Source organism: Pseudophryne corroboree, chromosome 12 (genome assembly GCF_028390025.1).
Source record: "Pseudophryne corroboree isolate aPseCor3 chromosome 12, aPseCor3.hap2, whole genome shotgun sequence".
NCBI lineage: Eukaryota > Metazoa > Chordata > Amphibia > Anura > Myobatrachidae > Pseudophryne > Pseudophryne corroboree.
This window is the reverse complement of record NC_086455.1, coordinates 62,336,788-62,361,215: the sequence shown is the minus strand read 5'-3', so window position 1 is coordinate 62,361,215 and position 24,428 is coordinate 62,336,788.

The window sequence follows — 24,428 nt, the reverse complement described above, 5'->3', positions numbered from 1 at the left end:
TGGTGGACCCTCATAGTGTGGACTGGTGGTGATGGCCCTCCTGACTGATTCAATACCCTCTGTGTGGTCAGTGCTAGTGTATAAACTAGAAATGTCTAGGGTCACTAAAAGACAATCATTTGGCGGCTGCCCAAATTGTTCTAATTAATTAATGAAATCCGACGTGTCCTTGATGAAATAGGGAGTATGTTGAACTACCGATTGTAAGTGGTAGTCAACATACTGAGACAGAGGTTGCCCTAATGAGCCTCTGGAGGAGATGATCGGTCTACCCGGAGGATCCACCAAACTCTTGTGCACCTTAGGTAGGATGTACAAGAGTGGGATCCTCGGGTAGTCCTGGGTGAGAAATTTTTCTGTCTGATCATCTATCCAACCATTGTTGAAGCCAAGTTGAATGATAGAATCTATCTCCTTCTTGAAAGTGAGCGTTGGGTCAAATTGAAGTCTTTTATAACAGGTTGTATCTGACAACTGCCTCATTACCTCGTCAACATAATTACTTTTATTCATTATTACAATGCCACCGCCTTTATCGGCAGGGCGTATTACAATATTGACATTGTTGTTTAAAGTTTTTATTGCTAACGACTCCTCATTCTTTAAAGGAACTAATCCTTTCTTGTTTCTTATAGAAAATATAGAGTTTGGTATCAGGCCGGCTGTTCTAAGTTTACTGTAGTCCTATAGAGGATGCCTTCTCTACACAGATGCTCCTGTTCTTGTTTATATGTTTTTTATATGTTTTTTGTATATGGTATATGCATATATAGTTTGTGCCAAGTAGGTGTGTGGGCTAAAGATATCATTACTATGGTGTGACCGATATACAGTTATCCCCGGTGATATGTTCGCACTGGTTAAACCAGGTTATAATTTAATTGATCAATTAATGAGTAAGAGAGAGAGGGGGGCTCTGTATATAATGTTGGTCACTCGTATAGGTGATTTAGAAGGCCTTTGGCCTGTCTTTGAAATTGATGAGAAGCAATTTCTGTGGCACACTATACATGCATAGATGGGATATTATATTTAGTTAAGGGTGTAGTAGTTTTGTGCACTGATGTTTGTCCGATTCTGCCGCTATAGGTGAGTGGAGGTGATGTGGCCGGGTTGCCAGGAGACAGGGAAGCCAGCTAAGGTGCGTCATACTAAACAGGCGGATCGTTTGGGAGAGCAGGCCTATCGGTGAGCCACTGTTTGCCAGGGGGGCGGAGGACGCTGTACACACGTCACGGTCACGTGACGTGAGGAGGCGGGGCCGACGCTACCATGGAAACGGACGGGAGGCCGGGAGCCGCTCGTGGAGAGCGATAGGCGATGTTGGATGACGTCACAGGCGGGCGTCCCGGCGTCCGGGTGACTGTGTACACACGCCTCCGAACAACACCTGGCGGAGCTCGGTTAAACGATTGGGACAGGTGAACACTCTTTGATCATTTAGTGGGTATAAATAGTACAAGCTTGGCATAGTGGTGTTAACTACTCCCCTGAAGACGGCGGTAGCCGAAACGGCTGTTGGGAGATCCTGCTGGGTTGGATCTATATCCCCAGTATGACTCAGGATATGTGAGAATTGTATCATTCATGGAATCTTGTTCCAAGCTGCTGATTTTGCACTAAAAGTTTGTCATGTTGCTTGAAATGGCATAAAAACGTTTGAATATACAAGGAGTGCTGGTTTCTTCTGCAACATAGCCCCAGCTGGAGCCTCATGGTGTGGTTGTACTCATATATATATATATATATATATAGGAGTACGAATATATTGTCATCAACAAAAACAAACGAGTTTGAGATTAAATTGCATATACATACAGTATATTAGTTCTAATGTAGGGGATGTTTATGCAACCACAAAAAAACGTTTCCTAATATCACAGTAATGCACACCACAATATTGTGCTAGAACACCGTAAAACTGAATAAAAATACACCTTTACTACTGTAGGTAGCATCTCTCTCCGGATATGCCAGATGGTGAGTCCGGATATTTGATCTATGAAGATGGAGTAAGAGGAAAAGTGCCTACTAGTGCAGTAAATTATAATTCACAGTAAATAGCTTTGTTTCTTAAAGTCCGAATGCTTATCAATATGTGCACACCAGAATAAAAACAAATTCTTTCTATGTCAATTCGCCTTCATGATCACCGGTATCCAATATGGTTATAGATCTATTCTTACCGGAGTATGGATCGTATGAAACAAACAAAATTACATCATCATAGTGTATACTGTATGTAATAAGAACAATTTAAAGGTGGAATCAGGCCCAGCGCTAGCCACTGAGCAAAGGGATGCAGAGCAGGTAGGCGCCAGGGTGGAGAGGCGCTCTCCCTGCTCTGCATCCCCGCTGCTGTGCGGGTCCCTGCACGACTGATGCTGCCGGCTGTCACTGCGCCTGTTTGACAGGCAGCGGTGCCAGCAGCTGTGTGATAAAAAGTGCGGCTCCAGTCGACTCCGGGACTACAGTGGAGTGGACCAGGCTTCAGCAAGCCCACTCCCCTCTTCTCCCTCCACCGAGTGCGGTACGACGGCAGCTGTGTGCATACAAAGTTGCAGCTCCTCTCCTGTACTTACAGTGGAGCAGCCCAGGACGGTTTCAGCAAGCCCCCTCATCTCCTCTCCATCTCCTCTCCTCCCGGAGAGTGCGATATGCCGGTAAGCTCCACCCTCTTAAGCCCCGCAGGGTCTCATATTGCTGCTGCGGCCACCCACGCCATGCATCTCGACGGCTGCCATGAATCCCCTAAAGTCCCTCGTCAGCAGCGCATAAGAAGAAGCACACTCGCCTGGGCCACAGTGAGCCAGGCAGCACCGGAGCCAGTGAGTCACGCATCCAAAGTGGGTGAACTGAGCTTTGAGCTTCAGGTCACTGAGCTGGGGAGCCTGGGGGATTTTCTGTGTTCTGTCACTATTCCATCCCCCCCCCCCCCCCCCCCGTGTTCTGTCACTGTTTCACTCCCCCCCATTTTGGGACTATTTCACCTCCCCCCTCGTGTTCTATTACTATTCCACCCCACCCCGTATTCTGTCCCTATTCCACCCGCCCCCCCCCCCACCGTGTTCTGTCTCCAGCTATTGTATCTACCCCACCTTATGTTCTTTCACTATTCCACCCCCCCCCCGTGTTCTTCCCCTATTCCATTCCCCCCCCTCTGTGTTCTGTCACTATTTCACTCCCCCCCTCTGTGTTCTGTCACTATTCCACTCACCCATGTTTTGTCACTTTTTCACCTCCCCCAGAGGCGTAACTAGGGTAGGACGAGTGGGGCACGTGCCCTGGGCACCTTGGCAGGCCCAGGAGAGGGGGCGCCAGGGCATCATGCCCCACTCCCCCCCGTCACACCCCCTTCACAGCGCTGCGTGTGTCCGGTCTCCGGCGGCGTTAGCCAATAAGAGCTTGCGGACCGGCTCCTGATTGGCTGCCGGTCCGCGAGCTCTGATTGGCTAGCGAACCGGCACCACACAGCCGCCGCCGGAGACCTGGAGCGGTGAGGGGCAGGAGAGGCGCTGCGCTGCGCTCTCCTCCCCTCACATAGCAGAGTGATAGCGCGGCGCCGCAGTGGTGAGTGACTGACGGGGGGGGGGTCTTGTGTAACTGGAACTGTGGAGCATATATCTGGCACTGTGGGGCATGTATCTAGCACTGTGGGGCATTGTAACTGGCACTGTGGGGCATGTATCTGGCACTGTGGGGCATTGTAACTGGCACTGTGGGGCATTGTAACTGGCACTGTGGGGCATTGTAACTGGCACTGTGGGGCATTGTAACTGGCACTGTGGGGCATGTATCTGGCACTGTGGGGCATTGTAACTGGTACTGTCGGGCATTGTAACTGGCACTGTGGGGCATTGTATCTGGCACTGTGGGGCATGTATCTGGCACTGTGGGGCATTGTAACTGGCACTGTGGAGCATTGTAACTGGCACTGTGGGGCATGTATATGGCACTGTGGGGCATTGTAACTGGTACTGTGGGGCATTGTAACTGGCACTGTGGGGCATTGTATCTGGCACTGTGGGGCATGTATCTGGCACTGTGGGGCATTGTAACTGGCACTGTGGGGCATTGTAACTGGCACTGTGGGGCATTGTAACTGGCACTGTGGGGCATGTAACTGGCACTGTGGGGCGTTGTAACTGGCACTGTGGGGCGTTGTATCGGGCACTGTGGGGTGTTGTAACTGGCACTGTGGGGCATTGTATCTGGCACTGTGGGGCATGTATCTGGCACTGTGGGGCATTGTAACTGGCACTGTGGGGCATGTATCTGGCACTGTGGGGCATTGTAACTGGCACTGTGGGGCATGTATCTGGCACTGTCGGGCATTGTAGCTGGCACTGTGAGGCATTGTATCTGGCACTGTGGGGCATGTATCTGGCACTGTGGGGCATTGTAAATGGCACTGTGGGGCATGTATCTGGCACTGTGGGGCATGTATCTGGCACTGTGGGGTATTGTATATGGCACTGTGGGGCATGTATCTGGCACTGTGGGGCATTGTATCTGGCACTGTGGGGCATTGTATCTGGCACTGTGGGGCAATGTAACTGGCACTGGGCCATTTTCAGTGGCCACACCCCTTCTGGTGTGTGGCCACGCCCATTTTGTCGGCGCACGCACATGCTTCTTTTGGTGATTTTGTTTATTTGTTTGTTTTTTTGGGGGGCACCATTTTCCATCTTGCCCTGGGCTCCAAAAACCCTAGTTACGCCTCTGACCTCCCCCCTCATGTTCTATTACTATTCCACCCCACCCCGTGTTCTTCCCCTATTCCACCACCCCCCCCCCCCCCCCGTTTTCTGTCACTATTTCACTCCCCCCCCTCTGTGTTCTGTCACTATTCCACCCCCCCCGTTTTCTGTCACTATTTCACTCCCCCCCTCTGTGTTCTGTCACTATTCCACTCCCCCGTGTTCTGTCACTATTTCGCCCCATGTTCTGTCACTATTCACCTCCCCCCTCTGTGTTCTGTCACCCTAGCACCAGCCCTGGGTGGAATGGTGATAATTGATTGTGTACCAGAAATTAGTCATTTGTGTGCTCCTTAAGGGCATTCTCTAGATCCATCCCGGAGCTTAGGGATCTATTTACTAAGCTGTGGATGGAGAGAAAGTCGTTGGAGATAATGTAACAGCGAATCGGCTCCTAACTGCCATGCCACAGGCTGTGTTTGAAAAATGACAGTTAGGAGCTGATTGGCTGGTACTTTATCTCCAGCGACTTAATCTCCATCCAAGGCTTAGTAAATAGACCCCTTAGTCATCTATTAGACAAAGTAGGCTCCTGCTTAGGGTCCAGTGGACACTGCAGAGCCAGATTAAGCTGTGAGCACATGCCCCAGCACCCTCTGCAGGACCTACCAACCAGTGCCTGATCAACCATTATGCTGCAGCAGAGGGACCAGACCTGAGGAGTCAGACACCCAACCCGTCTACCCTGTTCTGGTACTGCAAGTGAAATAATTAGTTACACCACCCTGCCCTTGTGCATTACAGCTTTCAGGTCATGGATGTCTTCTAATGATGCTGCTCGACTTCAGCGTTGTCACTGTGCAGAGGAGCCAACAGGGCTACATAGCTTGCATTATCCAACAACTCATATGAGTGGACGGAGGGCCAGCGTCACCCAACAACATAACATATGTGTGTTGAAGTTGTGAAAATCGCGGGTAGGAGATTTATACAAGGTGCTCTGCTTTATAAAAGTATGGACAGGAGACTGCAACTGAAACCAATTTATTATATCATTTAGTTACCAACTTTCCAGTAAATATCTTTACTATTAGCTCATGTTTTAAATCTTTGTGACCTCTCCCTAAATCTCACTTGTAAACGAGGCCCTGCACTCCACTGCACCATGGGTTGATACAGGAGAACCCCGCTTTTTGCAAGACACAACAATATATCCAATAAATGGGGAAAACACAATATGGTATGCTTATTATGGTGCCCAATGCATCCATATAATGTTGAGCAAAAGGATAAATTAAACAGTAAAATAAATAAATAAATAAATATAAATATATATATATATATATATATATATATACTCAACACTTGAGCTAATATAGTGAGACACCAGATAATGTGGCACTGTGGGCCTAACTTAGACCTGATCGCAGCAGCAAAATCTTTCTCTTATGGGCAAAACCATGTGCACTGCAGGTGGGGCAGATATAACATGTGCAGAGAGAGTTAGATTTGGGTGGGTTATTTTATTTCTGTGCAGGGTAAATACTGGCTGCTTTATTTTTACACTGCAATTTAGATTTCAGTTTGAACACACCCCACCCAAATCTAACTCTCTCTGCACATGTTATATCTGCCCCACCTGCAGTGCACATGGTTTTGCCTACTAGAGAAAATTTTGCTGCTGCGATCAGGTCTGAATTAGGCCATGTAATCTCCCACACGACTCCTCCTGTAATTGTTCCTTCCTAATGATGCAGATCATTTACAATGGTACGGCTGGTCCTTTGTTGGTGCGTGTGGGCGACATAGAATTTCCTGTAAATCATTCAAATGTAGTAACTCGGTCATTAATCTGCATGCATCCGGGGGCCAGGTACAAAATGATAATGGATTCATCAATCATACGAAATGTTGTTTAATATGATCTTGGCCTTGGGACATTGGTTTAATACTTCCTCAGTCTCTATTATGCTCCTAATCCTATTATAAACACAACGCCACAGACTTTAACAATCAAATACTGAGTCTCAGTTTTTAGAGGTTAGCACTGCCACAGCCTCTGGAATACCACTACCTCAGCCATTGAAGTACCTTTTCAATGCATGCATCCTATGCTGTCTCTTACAACAAGGGAATCAAGTTACTCATGACCTTGACTTACTCAGACCTCTGCTCAGCAGAGTGATTTTTTTCCCCCCCTCTTGATTGCTCGCCTCTTGCTCTCCTTGCTTGTGCAAGTAAAAATTATATGCCTGCAGCTGATGGCCACTTCACTCTGTTGCAGTATTCATCTCACTCTGCTCTTTCCCTCTGCTGTTGGCTCTGGAGAGAGTGAGATCCACCTACACAAAGGCATCTACACTCTGTAAAACAATAGGTTCTAGACTGCTGGGAGATGTTGTCACCAAAACATAGAATTATGCTGCAGATTAGGACATATAACCCATCTAGTCTGCAAGTCTTATTCCTAAACCCATATTTAGCATATACTCATGCCTATGCCAAGCATTTTTAACTTGCCATAGCCTCCACCACATCAATTGATGTAAAATCCATCAACTTTTTTTTTGTTAATTAACCTTTAACCTGCTATCTTTTAGCTTTAGCATAAGTCTTGTTCTAGTACTACTGGTCCTGTAGAATACTTTCCTCCTTTACTTTGTTAAAGCATGTAATAACTGATACTAGACCCTCCCTCTCACTTTAGTTTAGTGGTGTAGACCATGCACCAGTTAGTGATGTAGCCAATGTGCCAGTTTAGTGGTGCAAATCATGCACCAGTTAGTGATGTAGACCATGCACCAGTTAGTGGTGTAGACCATGCACCTTTTAGTGATATAGATCATGCCCAGGTTAGTGATCTAGACGATGACCCAGTTAGTAATCTAGACCATGCACCAGTAAGTGATGTAGTCAATGTGCCAGTTTGGTGGTGTAAACCATGCGCCAGTTAGTGATGTAGACCATGCGCCAGTTTTAGTGATATAGACCATGCACCAGTTAGTGATATAGACCATGCGCTAGTTATTGATGTAGACCATGCGCCAGGTTTAGTGATATAGACCATGTGCCAGTTAGTGATGTAGGCCATGCGCCAGTTAGTGATATAGACCATGTGCCAGTTAGTGATGTAGGCCATGTGCCAGTTAGTGATGTAGACTTTGCACCAGTTAGTGATGTAGACCATTCGCCAATTAGAGATGTAGACCATGTGCCAGTTTTAGTGATATAGATCATGCGCAAGTTAGTGATGTAGACCGTGCACCAGTTTTAGTGAAATAGACCATGCCCTAGTTATTGATGTAAACCATGCGCCAGTTAGTGTTGTAGACTATGCGCCAATTAGTGATGTAGACCATGCACCAGCTAGTGATGTAGACCATGTACCAGTTTCAGTGGTGTAAACCATGTGCCAGTTTTAGTGGTGTACACCATGCACCAGTTAGTGATGTAGACCATGCGCCAGTTTTAGTGATATAGACCATGCACCAGTTAATGATGTAGCCAATGCGCCAGTTTAGTGGTGTAAACCATGCACCAGTTAGTGATGCAGACCATGCACCAGTTAGAGATGTAGACCATGCGCCAGTTAGAGATGTAGACCATGCGCCAGTTAGAGATGTAGACCATGCGCCAGTTAGAGATGAAGACCATGCGCCAGTTAGTGATGTAGACCATGTGTCAGTTTTAGTGATATAGACCATGCGCTAGTTAGTGATATAGACCATGTGCCAGTTAGAGATGTAGACCATGCGCCAGTTAGAGATGTAGACCATGCGCCAGTTAGAGATGAAGACCATGTGTCAGTTTTAGTGATATAGACCATGCGCTAGTTAGTGATATAGACCATGTGCCAGTTAGAGATGTAGACCATGCACCAGTTAGTGATACAGACCATGCGCCAGTTAGAGATGTAGACCATGCGCCAGTTAGAGATGAAGACCATGTGTCAGTTTTAGTGATATAGACCATGCGCTAGTTAGTGATATAGACCATGTGCCAGTTAGAGATGTAGACCATGCGCCAGTTAGAGATGTAGACCATGCACCACTTAGAGATGAAGACCATGTGTCAGTTTTAGTGAAATAGACCATGCGCTAGTTAGTGATATAGACCATGTGCCAGTTAGAGATGTAGACCATGCGCCAGTTAGAGATGAAGACCATGCGCCAGTTAGTGATGTAGACCATGCGCCAGTTAGAGATGAAGACCATGCGCCAGTTAGTGATGTAGATCATTTGTCAATTAGAGATATAGACCACATGCCAGTTTTAGTGATATAGTTCAAAGTTCCAGTTAGTGTTTACAGACCATGTGCCAGCTAGTGATGTAGACAATGCACCAGTTAGTGATGTAGACCATGTGCCAGTTTTAGTGGTATAGACCCGGCGCCAGTTAGTGATATAGACCATGCGCCAGTTTTAGTAATGTAGACCATGCACCAGTTAGTGATGTAGACCGTGCACCAGTTAGTGATGTAGACCATTTGCCAATTATAGATATAGACCATGTTCCAGTTTTAGTGATATAGTCCATGCTCCAGTTAGTGATGTAGACCATGCACCAGCTAGTGATGTAGACCATGTGCCAGTTTTAGTGATATACTCCATGCTCCAGCTAGTGATGTAGACCATGCACCAGCTAGTGATGTAGACCATGTGCCAGTTTTAGTGGTATAGAACATGCGCCAGTTAGTGATGTAGACCATGCGCCAGTTTTAGTAATGTAGACCATGCACCAGTTAGTGATGTAGACCATGCACCAGTTAGTGATGTAGACCATTTTCCAATTATAGTTATAGACCATGTTCCAGTTTTAGTGATATATTCCATGCTCCAGTTAGTGATATAGACCATGCCGCAATTAGTGATGTAGACATGCACCAGCTAGTGATGTAGACCATGTGCCAGTTTTAGTGATATAGACCATACGCCAGTTAGTGATGTAGAGCATGCGCCAACTTCATCTTCCAAACTAATTTTTGTATACCTCTCCAATATTATTAGTAGTGTCACCAATAAAGATATTAAAGAGGACTGGTCAAAGTACTGTACAGATCCCTGGGGTACTCCACTGGTGGTCCCTGTCTCTGCAGAAAGTATTCCATTTACTACAACTTTCTTCTAGATTTCAACCACTGTGAATACGGTCCCAAGCTTTCCAATGTGCTTTCACTCTTTGGGGTGGAGCACTGTGAAATCATTACTACAATCTAGATTGTATACACTACCAGCTCTACCTTTATCTGGTATCTTAGTCATTTAGTTAAAAAAAAATGTAAATCAGTCAGATATCTTTCACAAGATCTACCCTCTGTAAATCTGCACTTGGAATCTTGGGTGTGGTATGGAAGGTAGATAGTAACTAGGTCGACAGTGTCTATGTCGACCACTATTGGTCGACAGTAACTAGGTCAACAGGGTCTAGGTCGACTGGTCAAAAGGTCGACATGCGTTTATTATGGTTTTTTTGTGTCATTTTCTTCGTAGAGCGACCAGGAACCCCAATTAGTGCACCGTGTCCCCTCGCATGGCTCGCTTCGCTCGCCATGCTTCGGGCAAGGTGCCTGGCTTCGCTCGGCACAGATTACTGTTCCAATCATAGTCCATGTGGATAGTTAAGTATGAAAAAGTTCAAAAAAAGAAAAAAATTGTGAAAAACTCATGTCGACCGTTTGACCTGTCGACCTAGAACATGTCGACCTAGAGACCCTGTCGACCTAGAAACCCTGTCGACCTAGTTACTGTCGACCAATAGTGGTCGACCTAGATAGTGTTGACCTAGTTACTGTCGACCTAGAGACCGGATCCCTGGAATCTTAATTTGCTGCATTTGATATATTCTGCAATACATTCTTCTGTAGGACATCCATTAGTAACCCAAATACTGGTTCAAGATCACTGATCTCTATTGTATTTGGTCCTTGACAGTTGAGTAAATGGATCATTGTTGGAGATGACTGGGGGAGCCAAACAGAGCAGATCCTCAGCAAGAACAGTGTCATTAAAGGGTGTGGTATTCTTGACGGGCGGTCAGGAGACCAGCGGTTCAGCTTACCGACGCCAAGATCCCGGCAGCGGAATCCCGGCAGGGGGGGGCGTGCAGCAAGCCCCTTGTGGGCTCACTACGCTCACCATGCTGCGGGCTTGGTTGCGGCCTGCGATCGCAAAGGGTTCTATTCCCACTCTAAGGGTGTCGTGGACACCCACGAGTGGGAATAGTTCCTGTTCATCAGCATGCCGACTGTCGGGATTGTGAGAGAGCGGGATGTAGGGGGAGGTTTTGTGACTGTCGGTCTCCTGACCGTCGGTCACATGACTACATCCCATCATTAACATCCCATCCAAACGACTGTAAGGTGATTCATCTGGATAGAGGTATTTATGCACAGCACAACTTTATCAGCCCACAATTTTGTAAAAAAGTACTATTAGGAGTCTATTTCTCATCACTTAATTTATACAAAAACATACATTTGTATAAATTGTGTCAGTTCCATTAATTCTAAAAGGTTACACAGGAGATATCACTGATATCTCCTGCTTACCTTTCACCCCCGAATGGGCGTGATAGCAGACTTGCCTACTCTCCCGGATTCTGCGGGAGACACCCGATTTCTCGGGTAGTCCCCCGCAGCCCCGGAAGAGTGGGCACCCCTCCCGCATTCTGCCCACTTACTGGGAAAGTGGGCTGAATGGGGAGCTAAACAGTGCTGAATCGGGGACCAGGCGGAGGGGGCGGGGCTTAACGACGCAATTATATGCTAATCGCATCATTAAAGCTCCGCCCATATGCAAATACCGCCCAATCGCGGTATTTGCTTGTGCAGTGGGCGGGACCTGATGACGTAATTGACCCGGCCCCGCCTCCGTCACCACCCACCTGCTTCTCCTCTCCGAGTATCTCCCAGAGAGGAGAGAAGAAAAGTAGGTAAGTATGCGTGATAGTGATAGTGCCCTACAGAAGTTCATTTTGTAATCTTTAGTAGTATTTTAGTTTATGTATTCCCCATAGTAGTGTACTAGTTTATTTTATGAACATTAGTAGTGCTCTAGTTCATATTATGTAACACAGTACCCCCAATTCACACGACTTACAGAGTCCCCAGTTCATGTAACACCCCATTACGGTGTACTCACTTCCTATTATGCTACACTATAGTGCCTCCACTTCATAATGTGCCACATTACAGTGCCCCAGTTCATATTATGTAACATACAGTAATGCCCTCCAGTTCATTTTATACCACATTACAATGAGCAGGTCTAGGGGCATAACTAGATATATTGTAGGCCCTAAGGCAAAAGTTTTTAAGGGCCCCTATGTACCACCCAATGCTGAAAAATGTATGTAACACATGTAACTGTGACAGGGAAGGTGGCCCTTCCCAGCTCTGGGCCCCATAGTAGCTGCACTCCCTGCACCTATGGCAGCTATGTCCCTATATATAACACATGTAACTGTGACAGGGAAGGTGGCCCCTCTCAGCTCTGGGTCCCATAGAAGTTGCACTCCCTGCACCTATGGTAGCTACACCCTTGTATATAACACATATAACTGTGACAGGGAAGGTGGGCCCCTCTCAACTATGTGCTCCATAGCAGCTGCACTCCCTGCACCTATGGTAGCTACGTCCCTGTATATAACACATGTAACTGTGACAGGGAAGGTGAGCCCCTCTCAGCTCTGGGCCCCATAGTAGCTGCACTCCCTGCACCTATGTTAGCTAAGCGCGCCCTTGCCTCCAGTACTACCAATAGTATATACTAAACTTGATAGATATACAGTATAAGTGGAAGATTCATTTTATTCTGAGTATACTAGGCTATATATTGTCATATGCAGGATTTAATATTGTGAATGGCTTCTTATGACATATGTATAGGCAATATTTGCGATGGCTGCACCCAGTATTTGCATAAACCTATTGAACTAGCCCCCCACTTTCACCTATAGCAGTCCCGTTTCCCATGGAGTGTGAAGGTACTGTGTTGCCCCCAGGACTTACTGCGCTTACTACAAGTTTACAATAAGCTAGTGCAATCAGCAAAGATATTAAACAATATCACAACTCACAACTCCACATCAGGGCCTGATTAAGGCTGGCGGGGGTCCAGGGCAGTGTAGGTTGTGGGGGTACCCTTCACTACTATTACTGAAAAAGCCACCCCCCTTCCCTCCCGTCAGCACGGAGGTTAGTGGGCCAGAGCCAGCCGGAGCCATCACATTGTCTATCTCCAATCACACTGCAGGCACCTCCCTCACAGCGAGGACACCAGGGCAGCGGCAGTGAGCTCCAGGCCCGGGCTCCTCACTGCTACAGCCCCCACCAACCATCTGCTAGCACCCCCCCTCCCCCCCTTGACTCTACTAGCCCCTGCCCCACTCTTTACCCTCATCCTCCGGGTAGCTGCTGGTGGCAGTGACGTAGAACACCATGGGGCGGAGGCGGAGGTGATGGGATGCGGCAGCTGTGAGACAGGAGATTCGGTGCTGAACCCACTGGTGGCCACAGAACTAACCCGACTCAGCACTCACTCTGACTGTGCAGGAGTACCTTGGTGGCCGCTGTTACTGAACAGCTGAGCCGCCAAAGGGAGACTCCTGCAATTCAAAATGCAGTGTGTGTGGGTCCCGGGACGGTCACCCATGTCGCCCCTGTCTTAATCCGGCCCTGCTCCACATACTAAAGAACAGAGTTTAATAATGTAGTGTGGGTTAGAAACATGGCATTATGATCCAACAACAAGTGGGATTTGAACCCGGAACCCTTTGTGCTGTGGATCTGTGATCCGGCTGGTTGAGCCATGGCAATGATTGTTCAGAATTTTGTTTTGGACATACTTTCTGAGCTGTCCCTTCTCTCCGTCCAGTTCCTGTCCACAGCCACTTAGGGATGGCCATCTACTATCGATTATTCAAAACCATTAATACCCGATGTTAAATACTTTTACCATTGATGGGGGAGAAGTAGATGGTTTCCTACCATCGATGGTACAGATCCAACTGATTGCTTTAGGGGTCTTTGGGGACTATTGGATTACTTTCTGCAGTCAGATTCACCACAGATTGCAGACACCTGATTTGCTGGCATTCCTTGAATAGGAATGTGGAACTAAATACAGAAATTATTTATCAAACCAGCGCTCCATGGGGATAATTCAGAGTTGATCGCAGCAACAAATTTGTTAGCAGTTGGGCAAAACCATGTGCACTGCAGGTGGGGCAGATATAACATTTTCAGAGAGAGTTAGATGTGGGTGTTTTATTTTGTTTCTGTGCAGGGTAAATACTGGCTGCTTTATTTTTACACTGCAATTTAGATTTTAGTTTGAACACACCCCACCCAAATCTAACTCTCTCTGCACGTGTTATATCTTTCCCCCCTGCAGTGCACATGGTTTTGCCCAACTGCTAAATTTTGCTGCTGTGATCAGGTCTGAATTACCCCCCCAAGTCAATAGTGTTGCAACAACTGCTGAAGTGGTCACATCCACTTCTACTTAGTCCACAATAACAGCCACAGTTCGCAGATGTGCGCCCCCTCTGGGATAATACGGAATATACTATATGATCTCATAGACAGCCTCCCTCCTGGATTCACCAACATAAGAAGTTTCAGTTCTTCCAGAGAATTTTCAGAATAGTTCTTACTGCACTTCGTTTCCATCCAACAAAACAGAGATGGGGGAATAAATAAATATATATATAAAATGAAGTACAGTTTTATTTCTAGTGAGACAACAGCATTAATTCCAATAAAATTAAGATCCACCAAATTTTGGGGCAAGTGTGCATACCAGATCAAGTGGGGTGTCAAGAGGTGCCTACCCTTTAGCACATATGTGACGTTAGTTCGGGTACCTCCCGGGACATTGGCACTGTCTCACCACTGGCTCTGCTGGTCACTCCCACTCACTCCTTGGTCTGCTACAGTCTGCCCCAGCAATCACCAATGCGTTTCTGCTCTTTAAGAGCCTTTATCAAGGTGTGTGGTGGACTAAGAGCACGGGGTATTTAACCCTCATGGTCTCATGTGATTGGCTCAGACTGTTCAGACTGTGATAGACCTTTTGCACAATCCAATTAAGACAGAAAAATTTCTACAATACAATCTAGAGTTATTAGTGCAGCCGCTGGGATATTGAATAATAGAACTCCCTTATTTCATATAAAAAAAGACTATAACGTTTGTGCATTCCAGCTTCCTGGAACGCACACATCATTTCCGCTTCCGCCCACCTGGTGCTCCCACCGGCAGCGGAAGTACGTCATGATGCGGAGGTGCTGCACACTTCCGGTAATCGCGGGGAAAACACGTGGAACGCATAGGCTTATTTGCGCTCCACGGGTAAAATGCCAAAAGTACCTCATTCTAATAGAGGTCTGTGGAATGCACACATAATCCCAGAAGTGCGTCCCCATATTAAAACTCATAAATTTCATCACAAATATAAAATCATTAAAAGGGATACAGAAAATTTTTACATAATTCTATAAAAGCAAATATAAAGTGCTGGTGCAATCGTACATGTAATCAAGACCCTTTAAGTGATACATATTCTGAAGGATAACTTCCATACTGGAATATTACATTAAAAAACTAAAAATATTAAACATATATAAAATACAAGACAGAGTATATGCAAGGCACTGTGAATCCCTAATTTTAAATATAAATTAAAGGAACCATTTTAATTCAAAGACAAGATTTAACCCTTTCGGGGCTATATTATAAATCCATTTCATTTCAGTCTGAGCAAGAATTTCTTCTACATTTCTTTTACGCCAGTGGTTTTGAACTGCCTGGATACCTATCACTCTGCTAAAGGCATTACAATTAGTATTGTGGGTTTCTTTAAAATAATTAGAAGCTGAATGATTTTCAAATCCCTTTCTAATATTCCGAACATGTTCTGCCCAGGGTTCTTTTAAGGGTCTTGAAGTACGCCCAATATATTGTAATTTACAGCTGCATTCAATTAAATAAATACAGTTCCTAGTGTTACAGGTTATAAAATCACTAATACAGTGTATTATATGTATTCCCTGTAGTGGTTGATTCAATTTTTTTAATTTTACTAGGTTGGGCTGTATGACTTCTGCACATTTGTACAAAGACCACATCTATGAAACCCCTTAGTTTTTGTGCGTCCAGATTTTTTGGGGCCAATAGCTTCTGTTATAGATTCCGGGCTCTCCTATGTATGAATTTTGGATTCTGCTGTATAATTTTCTCTAAAACTGGATCTCTTGTTAACCATACTTGCCTACCTGACCCTCTCCATGAGGGAGAAAATGCTCTGTTCCTGGACTGTCCTGGTAATGTATGATTGCCATCACCTGTGGTGAAACACCTTTCTTATCAATTAACTAGCTCACCACAGGTGATGGCAATCATACATTACCAGGAAAGTCCAGGAACAGAGCATTTTCTCCCTCATGGAGAGGGTCAGGTAGGCAAGTATGTTGTTAACAGATGCCAATGTTTTTTTACTATCCTGATTCATGCCCCTTACATTATTTGTCATTTTTCCTCCTAGTAATGCCCCTTACACATTATGCCGCATACCGCAATGGCCCTTAAACATTATGCCACACACATGCTCATGTGTCATGCTCGTTGCCAGGGGGTAATACTTGTTGCCAAGGGTTTCATGCACTGGGTGTGTAATGCTCATTTCCAGGGGGTAAGACTTGTTGCCAGGGGTATGATGTGCTGGGTGTATAATGCTCGTTGCCAAGGGGTAATGCTTGTTGCCAGGAGTTTCATGTGCTGGGTGTGTAGTGCTCATTGCCTAGTGGTAATGCTTGTTGCCAGGGGTTTCATGAACTGGGTGTGTAATTGCCAAGTGGTTTTCATGTTCGTTGCCAAGGGTTTTAGGCGGCCGCGGCCGCCAGCGCTACCTGGCGCTATGCACAGATTTTTTGCCTAATTTGGCTTCATGCTGTAAATAAAAACTAGAAGGAATTAAGTATTAAGGGCTTCCATTTTTTAAATCAGCGCCAGGAGTAGAATAGACATGTCAATGTAGACAACTTTTACTCCTCTAGATCCACCACAGCAGTGACCTAAACATGGCTGAGCCACGGAGTCAGTTACATAGTTACCTACCCCCACTCTGAGGGCACAGTCTTACTACTATTGCATATTGTGAACTATATTGTGAACTAAAACTTTCCCTACTGTAATGGGTCCTATACACTCTGCGATCCGTCGCTGAGCTGCCCGACGGCGGATACGGCCGATGGGCATCCTGGCAGCGGGGGGGAGGTGACGTGGGGAGTGAAGTTTCTTCACTCCCCCCATCACCCGGCTCCATAGCAGTGCATGCTAATATGGACGAGATTGTCCATATTTGCTTGCATGCATAAGCGACCCGGCACCAACAATGAACGAGCGCAGGGCCGTACATCTCTATCGTTGGTGCCTACACACTGAACGATATGAACAAGTTCTTGTACATTAATGAACGAGAACGTTCATATCATTCAGTGAAATCTTTAAGTGTGTAGTGCTCTTAAGTTGGTTTGATATATATAAAACAGGTAGGCAGAAAGAGGCAATACACACTGACCCAAAGGTGAACAAGATAGTTACAGCAATGATACACCCTGGTTAGTGGACAAAGTTCATCACCCAGAAGACATATGCATTGGTGATCTCCACTGGCTGGAATCTTGTGGTGGTAATCACGTAACAGATATAAAAAACACAAGCATAAAAGGAACAATGTGTAGTATGTTTGTTCCACCAGATCCAATGCATAAGCTGAAAGCAATAGATCCCTAGATGTATGTAACAGCACAGTGTACCCAACTCACAGAATTAGTGAGAGTAATAAACACACCAAGGTATCTTTATGATTCAGTCCAAAATAGGGATCAAAAAGAAGAAAGTGGGCGTACCCAACTCACACTCAGTGGTGGTAGTATGGACACGTAATGGTTTCTCTATGTTTTATGAGATGCAGACATGGGCGTACCTCAAGGCTCACAACATGGTAATGATGTGTATTCACAGATACCAATAGCATGTGGAGGTAACTGTGTACCCCAACTCACACTCTGACAGGCGGTATCAATCCTGTCAAGGTATCTTTGTGATGTAATTGTTTCTCCACTCACAAACTCCTCTCCGTTCAGTTCAGATCAGATAGACCACAAAATTCTAATTCCAAAAAAAGTTTTAAAAAGCAAACAAACAAGTCTATCAAACCACACTAAGAAAGGGGGCATATTCCGAACATGGAAAGACGCCGCAAACAAAACTAAAGCAAGGATGACCATCGATGGGTGAAACCATTGATGGTTTCCTTGCAGACGGTTGTATACCATCAAAGTTAACCACCAATGATACTATTGATGGTAACCATCGATGGTTAACCCACCAGTGGCCATTCCTACAGTCACTTTTCTGCATGCTCTGAGTAAGTAAAACAGGAATTCAGCACAATCAGTGCAGGCAATACTGATTGTCCCTGTTATTGTGTTTGAAGTGAACCTGCTACAGTTGCCTGATTTTTTGCTTTTGGGGCTGGGTTGCTTGATGGCAAAGACCTCTGTAATCCTGACGTTGGCATGTTCCTGGACTGATCTTAAAGAGGCAACAGCTGTGCCATTAGCATCCACCCCTGAATCTGCCACTTGGTCTGCATTGAGATTGTGCATACGGTACGTCGGCAGTAGACAGGGAAAGGGCTTGTGTGCAGTGTAGCTGAGCATCATGACTGGGACCAGAGCAAGTGAAAGCATACAGGATGGGGGGGCGGGATGTCAAGTGGGCGGCATGTTAATTAGTTAGTCTAGTTATTTGGCGGCTGGCGGGTAAGCTGTTTAAAAAAAACAGTAATAGATGCTGCAGACCCCTTTTTTGTGTCCCTGAATTGGCCCCTCTGACCTTCGGGCCCGATAAGGATGTCCCCTTTGCCCCCACCATTGTCGCCAGGCCTATCTGTGTTACTAGCTGCTGAATTTCCATCCAGGTTGATTAGCCATCAGCGAGTTCACCTGTGTGAGTAATCTGCAGAATTATGATTGCAGCAATATTATCCCTGACCAACTAGTGTCTCTGCACATCACTCCTGCAGCATGCGGCTGTCCTCAGGTGTCACACTCAGCAGCACACTGTCCTCTCTGCCACCGTTCTCCGCAACAGGCCAAGTTCCCTCTTAAATCAGAGTATTGGCGCAGCCTTCTTGGATTCCATCACCTGATCATTTCCAGCCACTCTGAGCACTGCTCCTAGTCAGCCGACCGCAGCATCTAATAAGGGAACATTACAACCTATAAAGGGAGCTTCCTGGACACTCTCAAGCTGCAACTAATTCTCCTGAAGTCACAGCTCTGTGTTTAGCTACCTGGTATTTTGTATCTACATGGTTCCAGTCTGTCCAATCAAGATCCAGTCTGGTTACTTCAAGTCTCTGTTCTACTCCAGCTATCCAGTTCCAGTCTGGTCACCATCTGCCTCTAGTCTAGTCATCAGTTCATCCACCATTCCAGTTCCGATACAATAAAGTTATTTATTCTACAGTATATAGTCACGCCTCCATGCAGACCTTTACTAGGGCATCTCCATTACACTCCAAGACCACTATTCAGTAGTCTCCACAGCTCTCTACTAGCTCCCCAGCTACATGAGCAATTGCTGGATCAAGCCTCCTAGCTTCCTCCATACCTCATCATTGTCATCTCATGCCTTCCCCAGCCAGACCCAATCCTCAGGCATGACATGGGGTATAGGTAGGAGAAGGGTAGATAGATGTGGCTTTGCAGAGAGCATATAAGGATATGAAGACTGGGGTAAAGTCTGTATTAGGGAATGCTGTAGGTGGGTAGCAGCAGTGGATTAGTTTTACTACTGCATGTAAATGAGAGGAGATTATCAGAGGCAAAATGACGTGCAAGTAAGTAGATATAAATTAGTATTTAGAGAGATATTTTAAGAAATATTGAGGGGGAATATTGTGCGGTTCTTTGTAGGGGGGGTGCCTTCTTACCTACAGTAACCCTTTGTAAAAGCAGATCAAGGGTGTAGCTACCATAGGTGCGGGGATTGAAGCTGCTATAGAGCCCAGAGCTGAGAGGGGCCACCTTCCCTGTCACAGCTACATTTGTTATATACAAGGGTGTAGCTGCCATAGATGCAGGGAGTGCAACTGCTATAGGGGGTAATTCAAGCCTGGGGCCTAATTTAGACCTGATCACTAGGAAGCAATTTTTGCACTTGTAACAGGTAAGTATGAGGTGGAATGTCAATGCAGATGCAGGTGTCGGTGGACGTAACTGGATTCTTCACCCGGGATCACCACTTGAACTGGATCTCGCTGCTGGAACCCTAGACAGAGGGACGAGGAACCCCAACCCCAGAGGACCCTATACAATAGTCACCACGCATTAGGACGGTGACAGAAAGATTTATTACTCAGGAAAAACTGGCCACCACTGGAGGATTAATTGATAAAAGGCAAATGGCATTTCACATATAAATAAAAAGAAATACAGTACGGTTGCGAACAGTAAGACTGTCACCTTGTTCAAGCAAACAAATCAGTATACCATGTTTATAAGCATTACTATATTGGTAGCTTGCAAGTTGCAATCTTCCATTACGCTCACACTGGGCGGTCTTACCATAGTGGTAACTATACTCTACTTTTACCTTAAGCATACACTCAGTTTACAGCGAACCTGAAGTCAACTGATAGGTCAGGCAGCCAATATACAACATAGGGCCAGCAGTTCAGTGAAAGTAGGCATGCAGAGTCCTAACAGTGCTCAGTCAATAAAGGGAAGCATGCATCAGCTGATAATGTTAGCAAGAGCAGTTTCAAAGCAGAATAGAAGGATTGAGGCAGAGCTGGCAATGCAGGCAGCAGGGTTCAGTTCCAGTGCGTGAGGTAAATAATTGCAGGCAAATGTGTTTCACAAAGGCAAGCTGCCAGAATTTGGCAGGCGATAGGGGGTGCAGCTCATGAGAGTTAGCAAGGCAAAGCTCCCTTCTATGAGCAAGCTCCCTGTATTATGGTACAATAATGAACTAGGTCTCTATGCTGAATGTGTCACTCTCAGTATTACTTTATAACAGTCTTGTTAACCCCTGTGTGATTAGATATCTTGTTCCACCTGCAGGTTTGGGTTTAATTCAAGGTAAAATGACGGGTTGCAGTAGTTAAATAAACTGAGGTTGCCAGGTGTGCGTGAAACAGTATTGTTCCTACAGTCAGTTCAGTATCAATTTACTCAGTGACAGGCTTAGGAGGGCACAGGTGATCACTGTTTCTGGGATCCTTCTGTGTGATGACCTGACGGTGAGTGTACCGATGAGTGTGGGGAAATACCTGACCACGGTTGACTCCCCGACCGAGATTCCTCCAACTTCCCTTAGAGCTGGGTGGGCTGGTATCCGGGCAGCGGCTAGCAGCTCAGCGTTGTCTCCAATGGCGGCTCTCCACTCACGTCCTCTGCTGCTGCAGTGCACACTACCTCAGACCCAGCAGCGGCTGACTCAGGTCTGGTCACCCCCGCGACTCTCACTCTCCGCTCTTGTCCTGGTAACGGCTGGTGGCTCTCGGCGCTCCGCTTACCTCAGTGGCTCTCCTCAGAAAAGGGCTCCGCTCCTGTCAGCCAGTTTCTTCTCAGTGCAGCTCCTCACACACACACTGGCGTGAACCCCACTTTCCTCTTCTCCCACCCAGATTGACCAATCAGCTCCCGTTTCTCCTTCTCGCTCTTGTCAGCAGTGCAGGGACACTCTGGGTCCTAGTGTCCATAGGACTCCTGCGTGGTGCTGCTGACGTCATTAGGTGAGGAGGGGTGTTAACCCCTTCAGCGTGGTTGGGCCAGTTAGTGAACAGGGGAATCAGGGGGTCCAGTTCAGAGTGTCACATTTTTCCCCACTAAAAGTATGCGTGTCCTCACACAACGTTGCCGAAGGCAAAAGTTCTGAGCAACAATTTGGCAAATGCACACTTAAGTCTTTGGTGTGGTGCAACAACAGGGAGCATAAGCAATATATATTCAAAATAACCACATACACAGTATATAAATTTCCATTACTACATAGTGCAGAAATAGCAATTACAGAGACATGTTATATCAAAACAGGTCAATCGCGGTACCTTAGAGGTAATGTACCTCTTGTACTGCGTTCTGGCCTCTTAGGGATTTGGGTAACCACCGCTTCGGCCAGAACGGGTACAATACAAAGGGTGTCCTCACATTCAATAAATACCTCTTCCCTGGGTCTTGGGGCTACTGGTCTCATGGAGCTCGGAGTTGTGCTGCCCATAAATAGTAAGAGCTCTATGGGGTCGTGGAATGGAATGCCCCCTAGGGTTCCCCATCTCTCTGCCAGTGGTGAGTCTTTCTCTACTGCCGGGACTTCGACGGTGCAGAGCTTCACTTGGTCATGAGGAACAGTACTAAGATGTTCATCAGGTCTTTGGATTTGGTAGGTATATAGTCCATCAGCTGGAACTCGTACAATTACATAGGGCACATCTTCCCACATGGCATCTAGTTTACTGAACCGGTGGATTTTCCTCTTACAGACTTTACCTCTGATCTTGAGAGACATTGGCCGTGCATCAGAGTTATAGTTTTTCTCCTGATGGTGATGCACCGTTTCCATCTGTTGTTCAACCAGTTGCCGAGCAGTTTCTATCCAATACTGATGTTCTTGTACCCAGTCAGTCCGCATGGTGTCAGGCTCATCCACCATTGGCGTCTGCTCTAAATCCTTTGAGAGTTTGCCCTGTCTCCCGAACATCAAGTAAAACGGGGTGAATCCTGTGGAACAGTGCTCCATATTATTGTAAAGGTAGGTCAGTTCCAGAAGGAGGTTAGGCCACTGGGTACATTTCTCTGCTGAGAGGCTCCGGAGCATTCCAATTACAATCTGGTTGGCTCTCTCACATAGACCATTCCCCTGCGGGTGATAGGCCATAGTCCGCAGTTTCTTGCAACAGTAGAGAGAACAGAGTTCTTGGAACAACTGGGACTCAAACGTAGGAACTTGGTCGGTAAGAACTTTGTTGGGGTAGTCATAAGAATCTGAGGCTGCCGTCCTTCTTTCACACAATCACAAACAGTGCTGACCACAGACTATGGCTTTCACGTATCACACCAGCTTCTTTCATCTCATGTATCATGTTTCTCACCAGTTGGTACATGGCCGGTGGTAGGGGCCTGTGTCTTTCCTTCACTGGCGGGCTAGTTTCAGTAGGGATGTGGTGTTGGACTCACTCAGCCTTCCCAAAGTCTGATGGGTGCTGACTAAATGCTTCGACATTCATACAGACAACCCGAAGTACGCCCTCTCGCTGACTCTCTGAAGTATCTGGGCCGCCGATATGTACTTCACTCCACTATGGACCCTCATCAGTGGTCATACTGGTCTGTCCAGCCACCGCTCCCTTGGAAATCTTGGGTAGAGCCTCACCAAGGACATCTTGAAAGTCTACCAGAATTACTCTCGCCACCGGACAGTGTCGAAAAAATCGGACTGGATAGCTATGTGGGTTTAAAATTCGGACAGGTACTCTCCCACATGTCACTTTAGCCAGTGTTTGTGCAACCATGAATGGTTGCTGTCCATCAAAGTCGCAAGGTTCAAGAATTACCTCATAATCTCGCCCCCGGGGGCCGATCCGGGTCTTGTACCATATTACGTGCTCAGAATTTGGTTGCAGGATGATATGTTGGCGATTGGTGATTCTCGCCTTTCCAACTTCTCCCCTCATATTGGTGAATCTCTTTTGCCCCTCAAGCAACCCGACTGTCTACTGAAGAGTCTTCCACTCCATCGGGGCCAACAACCACATTTCCAGTTCAAGAACCTCCACCAATGCATCCAGACAGTTCTTTAACATGTTCAAGCCTAAAATGACCGGAGGTAAATATTCGCTGTACGTAGTGGTGACCAGAAACCCTTGCCGCTCCATGTTAGCCTTGCCAATAGTAAGGTCAGCCTGCCATTAGCCATGGATCTCAATTTGCTGTCCATTACTGGCCAGTAGATATAACCAGGTATTTGATGAGCTTACTATCTCAAATTCGTCCCAGTGTCCCTGAAACTCTGTAAGTTGGATCATCATCAACTATTAGCCTGTGTCCAGAAGAGCAGACAACTCCACCCCCTTAACATGGATCTTCAGGTGGGGACCCTCTCCAACATATCATTGCCACCACCCCGGCTTCAATGTACCTATTGATGCATCTCCTCCCGAGGGTCAGTCCCTCACCTCGGGGTCAGGTTGTTTAAAGGATCATTGGGACACTGCCTCTCGATGTGCCCCCTCTGCTTGCACCATCTGTATATTCAGATGGGTCCATATTTATCTTGACCTTTAATAGGATTAACTGAGACTGGGCAGTCGGACTTAATCCCCTGCTGTAATGATTTAATCCCCTGCTGTATTGTTCTCTGTATTGTATTGCAGTTGAGAACAATAGATGAAGGGTTTATGTTAATAAACCATGTTGTGCCTAGGCGCAGGAAACTAGCCAAGATAACCATGGACCCATCTGTAGGTCTCGCTTGGGTATCAAATTGGTCCGTGGGGCATCGCCTCGATTCACATGGCACATCCCGCTACTGTCGTTTCCTTGTCTGCCTTGATCCTGGTGCCATCCCTTGTGTTAGCTTCAGCCTGTTCCAGCCGTATTTCCTTTAACTCCTTCATCATCTCATGAATGACACTGGTGAGTGCGCCCTTTTGGTCC